The sequence below is a fragment of the Arachis duranensis genome, chromosome 4 (assembly GCF_000817695.3).
Source record: "Arachis duranensis cultivar V14167 chromosome 4, aradu.V14167.gnm2.J7QH, whole genome shotgun sequence".
NCBI lineage: Eukaryota > Viridiplantae > Streptophyta > Magnoliopsida > Fabales > Fabaceae > Arachis > Arachis duranensis.
In genome coordinates, this window is record NC_029775.3 from 49763923 (window position 1) to 49771260 (window position 7338).

The 7338-nt window shown below is 37.7% G+C and overlaps 1 non-coding gene across 1 annotated transcript; it reads left to right on the top strand.

The window, feature by feature from the left end:
- Window positions 1-3819: 3819 nt before the first annotated feature.
- Window positions 3820-3923, top strand: LOC127747036 (small nucleolar RNA R71). Its single transcript, XR_008008841.1, has one exon. It is a non-coding gene; the product is annotated as a small nucleolar RNA R71 (small nucleolar RNA).
- The last annotated feature ends 3415 nt before the right edge of the window (window positions 3924-7338 follow it).

The following is a 7338-nucleotide window of genomic DNA, read 5'->3' on the forward strand; positions in this document are numbered from 1 at the left end:
ACGTGTTTTGGGCGTTCAACTCTGGTTCGTGACGTGTTTCTGGCGTTTGACTCCAGAATGCAGCATGAAACTGGCGTTGAGTGCCAGTTTACGTCGTCTAATCTCGAACAAAGTATGAACTATTATATATTGCTGGAATGCTCTGGATGTCTACTTTCCAACGCCGTTAAGCGCGCACCATTTGGAGTTTTGTAGCTACAGAAAATCCATTTCGAGTGCAGGGAGGTCAGATTCCAACAGCATCAGTAGTCTTTTGTCAGCCTTCTTATCAGAGTTTTGCTCAGGTCCCTCAATTTCAGTCAGAAAATACCTGAAATCACAGAAAAACACACAAACTCATAGTAAAATTCAGAAATGTGAATTTAACATAAAAACTAATGAAAACATCCCTAAAAGTAGCTAGATCATACTAAAAACTACCTAAAAATAATGCCAAAAAGCGTATAAATTATCCGCTCATCAGCTTTTCGGCTATTTTGTAGAATTCAATGGAGATGACTTCATGAACTTCTACTTCCTCTCCAATCATGATGCTATGAATAATGATGGCCCGATCCACAGTAACTTCAGATCAGTTGCTAGTAGGGATAATGGAGCGTTGGATGAACTCCAACCATCCTCTAGCCACAGGCTTGAGGTCCAATCTTCTTAATTGAATCGGCTCGCCTTTGGAGTCTCTTTTCTATTGAGCTCCTTCCACACATATGTCCATAAAGACTTGGTCCAACCTTTGATTAAAGTTGACCCTTCTAGTGTAGGGGCGTGCATTTTCTTGCATTGTAGGCAAGTTGAACGCCAACCTCACATTTTCCGGACTAAAATCTAAGTATTTCCCCCGAACCATTGTAAGATAATTCTTTGGATTCGGGTTCATACTTTGGTCATGGTTCCTAGTGATCCATGCATTGGCATAAAACTCTTGAACCATTAAGATTCTGACTTGTTGAATGGGGTTGGTCAGAACTTCCCAACCTCTTCTTTGGATCTCATGTCGGATCTTCGGATACTCATTTTTCTTGAGTTTGAAAGGGACCTCGGGGATCACCTTCTTCTTGGCCACAACATCATAAAAGTGGTCTTGATGAGCTTTAGAGTTGAGTTTCTCCATCTCCCAAGACTCAGAGGTGGAAGCTTTTGTCTTCCCTTTCGCTTTTCTAGAAGTTTCTCCGGTCTTAGGTGCCATAGGTGGTTATGGAAAAACAAAAAGCTATGCTTTTACCACACCAAACTTAGAATATTGCTCGCCCTCGAGCAAGAGAAGAAAGAAAAGAAGAAGAGGAAGAGAAAATATGGAGGAGAGAGGGGGGGAGGTGTATTCGGCCAAGGTATAGAAGTGAGGGTTGTGTTGTGCGAAATGAAGAAGAATGGAGGGGTTTATATAGTGAGGGGAGAGGGAGTAGGTTCGGCTATTTAGGGTGGGTTTGGCTGGGAAAAAAATTTTGAATTTTGAAGGTAGGTGGGGTTTATGCCAAGGAGTGAATGGATGAGAGTGGTGAAGGTGGGTAATTGGAAAGAGAGATTGAGGAGATTGGTGAAGGGCTTTTGGGGAAGAGTGTTTATGGGGAAAAGAGGATGAATGTGAAGAAGAGGAGAGAAGGTGAGTAGAGGTAGGTTGGGATCCTATGGGGTCTACAGATGCTGGGATGATCCTGTGGGATCCACAGATCCTGAGGTGTCAAGGATTTATATCCCTGCACACCAATTAGGCATGCAAAATGCCTTTGCATACAATTCTGGCGTTTAAACACCGAAGTGATGCTTATTTTAGGCGTTCAACGCCCAATTGCAGCATGTTTCTAGCGTTCAGCGCCAGCTCTCCTCAGGGTATATTCCTGGTGTTCAAACGCCAGGATACTGCTTATTTTTGGCGTTCAACGCCAGATCCATGCTCTGTTTTGGCGTTGAACGCCAGCCAGATGCTCCTTACTGGCATTTGAACGCCAGTAAGTCCTTCCTCCAGAGTGTGATTTTTCTTCTGCTATTTTTGATTCTGTTTTTAATTTTAGTATTTTTTTCGTGACTCCACATGATCATGAACCTAATAAAATATTAAAGAACAATAAAAGAAAAATAAAATTAGACAAATAAAAATTGGGTTGCCTCCCAAGAAGTGCTTCTTTAATGTCAATAGCTTGACAGTGGGCTCTCATGGAGCCACACAGGTGATCAGGTCAATGTTGTAGACTCCCAACACCAAACTTAGAGTTTGGCTGTGGCCTCCCAACACCAAACTTAGAGCTTGATTGTGGGGGCTTTGTTTGACTCTGTACTGAGAGAAGCTTTTCATGCTTCCTCTCCATGTATACAGAAGAACACCCTTGAGTCTTAAATAAAAGGTAGTCCCCATTCAATTGAAGGACTAATTCTCCTCTGTTAACATATATCACAGCTCCTGCTGTGGCTAGGAAAGGTCTTCCAAGGATGATGCGTTCATCATCCTCCTTCCTAGTGTCTAAGATTATGAAATCAGCAGGGATGTAAAGGCCTTCAACCTTTACTAACACGTCCTCTACCAATCCATAAGCTTGTCTTACTGACTTGTCTGCCAATTGTAATGAGAATATGGCAGGTTGTACCTCAATGATCCCCAGCTTCTCTATTACAGAGAGTGGCATAAGATTTATGCCTAACCCTAGGTCACACAGAGCCTTTTCAAAGGTCATGGTGCCTGTGGTACAGGGTATTAAGAATCTACCAGGATCTTGCTTCTTTTGAGGTAGAGTTTGCTGAACCCATTTATCTAGTTCACTAATGAGCAAGGGAGGTTCACCTTCCCAAGTCTCATTACCAAACAACATGGCATTTAGCTTCATAATGGCTCCTAGATATTGAGCAACTTGCTCTCCAGTTACATCTTCTTCCTCTTCAGAGGAAGAATAGTCTTCAGAGCTCATGAATGGCAGAAGAAGGTTTAATGGGATCTCTATGGTCTCTATATGAGCCTCAGATTCCCTTGGGTCCTCAATAGGGAACTCCTTCTTGCTTGAGAGACGTCCTTTGAGGTCCTCCTCATTGGGATTCACGTCCTCTCCTTCCTCTCTAGGTTCGGCCATGTTGATTATGTCAATGGCCTTGCACTCTCTTTTTCGATTCTCTTCAGTATTGCTTGGGAGAGTACTAGGAGGAGTTTCAGTGACTTTCTTACTCAGCTGGCCCACTTGTGCCTCCAAATTTCTGATGGAGGACCTTGTTTCACTTATAAAACTTAAAGTGGCCTTACACAGATCAGAGACTATGTTTGCTATGTTAGAGGTGCTCTGCTCAGTATTCTCTGTCTGCTGCTGAGAATATGATGGAAAAGGCTTTCCATTGCTAAACCTGTTTCTTCCACCATTATTAAAGCCTTGTTGAGGCTTTTGTTGATCCTTCCATAAGAAATTTGGATGATTTCTCCATGAAGAATTATAGATGTTTCCATAAGGTTCACCCATGTAATTTACCTCTGCCATTGCAGGGTTTTCAGGATCATAAGCTTCTTCTTCAGAAGATGCCTCTTTAGTACTGTTGGATGCATTTTGCCATCCATTCAGACTTTGAGAAATCATGTTGACTTGCTGAGTCAACATTTTGTTCTGAGCCAATATGGCATTTAGAGCATCAATTTCAAGAACTCCCTTCCTTTGAGGCGTCCCGTTATTCACGGAATTCCTCTTAGAAGTGGACATGAATTGGTTATTTGCAACCATTTCAATAAGTTCCTGAGCTTCTGCAGGCATTTTCTTTAGGTGAATGGATCCACCTATAGAGTGGTCCAGTGACATCTTAGAGAACTCAGACAGACCATAATAGAATATATCTATCATGGTCCATTCTGAAAACATGTCAGAAGGACACATTTTGGTCATATGCTTATATCTTTCCCAAGCTTCATAGAGGGATTCACCATCTTTTTGCTTGAAGCTCTGAACATCTACTCTAAGCTTGTTCAGCTTTTGAGGAGGAAAGAACTTAACCAAGAAGGCCGTGACCAGCTTATCCCAAGAGTCCAGGCTATCCTTAGGTTATGAGTCCAACCATGTTCTAGCTCTGTCTCTTACAGCAAAAGGGAAAAGCATGAGCCTGTAGACTTCAGGATCTACTCCATTAGTCTTAACAGTCTCATAGATCTACAAGAACTCAGTTAAAAACTGGTAGGAATCTTCTGATGGAAGTCCATGAAACTTGCAGTTTTGTTGCATTAGAGCAACTAGTTGAGGTTTCAGCTCAAAATTGTTTGCTCCAATGGCAGGGATTGAGATGCTTCTTCCATCAAACTTGGAAGTAGGTGTAGTATAATCACCAAGCATCCTTCTTGCATTATTGTTATTGGGTTCGGCTGCCATCTCCTTTTCTTGTTCAAAAATTTCAGTAAGGTTGTCTCTGGATTGTTGTAATTTAGCTTCTCTTAGTTTCCTCTTCAGAGTCCTTTCAGGTTCTGGATCATCTTCAACAAGAATGCCTTTTTCCTTGTTCCTGCTCATATGAAAGAGAGGAGAATAGAAAAAGAAGAGGAATCCTCTATGTCATAGTATAGAGATTCTTTTATGTTAGTAGAAGAAGAAATGGAATAAGAGTGAAGAAGAATGAATAATCCAAACACAAGGGTGAGGATAGGGGTAGAGATTAGAGATGAAGAGAAGTGTTAGTAAATGAATAAATAAATAGAATAAGATGAGAGAGAGAAGTTTTCGAAAACAACTTTTGAAGAGGAGTTAATGATTTTCGAAAATTAAAGGGGAATTAAAATTAAAATTAAAATTTGAAACAATTAATTAATTAAAAAGAATTTTTGAAAAAGTGGGAGGTATTTTTGAAAATTAGAGATAGAAAAGTTGTTAGGTGGTTTTGAAAAAAAAAAGATAAGAAATAAACAAAAAGTCAAATAGTTAGTTGAAAAAGATTTGAAAGTCAATTTAAAAAGATAAGAAGTTAATAAGTTAGAAAAGATATTTTAAAATCAAATTTTTGAAAAAGATAAAATTTTGAAAAAGATATGATATAAAAGATATGATAAAAAGATATGATTAAAAAGATTTAATTTTTAAAATTTAAAATTGATTACTTGACTAACAAGAAACTAAAAGATAAGATTCTAGAATTTAAAGATTGAACATTTCTTAACAAGAAAGTAACAAACTTCAAATTTTTGAATCAATCATATTAATTGTTAGCATAATTTTCAAAAATAAAGATAAAATTAAGAAAAATATTTTTGAAAAATATTTTTTTAAAAAGAAATTTTCGAAAATTAGTAAGAAAAATGAAAAAGATTTCATTTTTGAAAAAGTTTTAGAAAAAGATAAGATTTTTAAAATTTGAAAATTTGACTTGAATTACAAGAAACAACTAATTTTAAAATTTTTTGACTAAGTCAACCCAAACTTTCGAAATTTTGAGAGAAATAAGGAAAAGATATATTTTTTATTTTTTTGAATTTTTAATGATGAGAGATAAAAACACAATCATGACCCAAAACATGAAAATTTTGGATCAAAACCAATGATGCATGCAAGAATACTATGAATGTCAAGATGAACACCAAGAACACTTTGAAGATCATGATGAACGTCAAAAACATATTTTTGAAAAATTTTGATGCAAAGAAAACATGCAAGACACCAAACTTAGAAATCTTTAATGCTTAGACACTATGAATGCAAAAATGCATGAATGCAAAAATGCACATGAAAAACAACAAAAGACACAAAACAAGAAAATTTAGAGATCAAACAAGAAGACTTACCAAGAACAACTTGAAGATCATGAAGAACACTATGAATGCATGAATTTTCGAAAAATACAAGAACAAGATGAATATACAATTGACACCAAACTTAAAAATTGACTCAAGACTCAAACAAGAAACACAAATTTTTTTGATTTTTATGTTTTTATGATTTTTTTGGATTTTTGTATATATTTTTTGAAAAACATATAGGAAAAAGAAAATAAGAAATTCAAAATTTTTAAGAAGAATTCCAGGAATCTTTCAATGTTAGCCTAAAGCTCCAATCCAAGGGTTGGACATGGCTTAATAGCCATCCAGCTTTAGGATGGCATTACATGCATTGAGGTGATTAGTTAAAGTCTCATTCCAAAAGGATTTGGATATGGCTTTACAGCCGGCTAGGATTCAACATGCTTCATGAAACTCTAGAATCCATTCTTAAAAATTCTGAAGCCAAAGAATAATTTATTTTCAATTAAAATATTTTTTTCGAAAAAATTCTGAAGCCATAGGGATAAATTTTTTTGAAATTTTTTCTTTTGAAAATAAAACAAAAAGAAAATTACCTAATCTGAGCAACAAGATGAACCGTCAGTTGTCCAAACTCGAACGATCCCCGGCAACGGCGCCAAAAACATGGTGCACGAAATTGTGATCTCTAATAATGGATTTCAACTTGGTATGCGCGTTTATAACTCAGCACTTTCTTCACAACCTCGCACAACTAACCAGTAAGTGCACTGGGTCGTCCAAGTAATAAACCTTACGTGAGTAAGGGTCGATCCCACGGAGATTGTTAGTATGAAGCAAGCTATGGTCATCTTGTAAATCTCAGTCAGGCGGATAATAAATGGTTATGGAGTTTTCGAATAATAATAATAAATAAATAGAAAATAAAGATAGAAATACTTATGTAGATCATCGATGGGAATTTCAGATAGGCGTATGAAGATGATATGCTCCTTCTGAATCTCTGCTTTCCTATTTCCTTCATCCAATCCTTCTTACTCCTTTCCATGGCAAGCTGTATGTTGGTTTTCACAGGCGTCAATGGCTACCTCCCGTCCTCTCAGTGAAAATGGTCCAAATGCGCTGTCACCGCACGGCTAATCATCTGTCGGTTCTTGATCATGTTGGAATAGAATCCCTGGATTCTTTTGCATTTGTCATCATGCCCAAAAATCGCGAGTTTGAAGCTCGTCACAGTCATTCAATCCCAGAATCCTACTCGGAATACCACAGACAAAGTTTAGACTTTCCAGATTCTCATGAATGCTGCCATCAATTCAAGCTTATACCACGAAGACTCTAATCTCACGGAATGGAAGGCTCGGTTGTCAGGCGAGGGCAACCATGTGTCGTGCATCAGGAAACCAAGAGATACACACTCTAGCTTTCGCTTGTAGAACGGAAGGGGTTGTCAGGCACACGTTCATACGGACGGATGATGATGAGTGTCACGGATCATCACATCCATTAGGTTGAAGTACGAGTAGTATATTAGAATATAAATAAGATTGAATTTGAATAAAAGATACTAGTAATTGCATTAAAACTCGAGGTACAACAGAACTCCACACCCTTAATCTATGGTGTGTAGAAACTCCACCGTTGAAAATACATAAGTGATG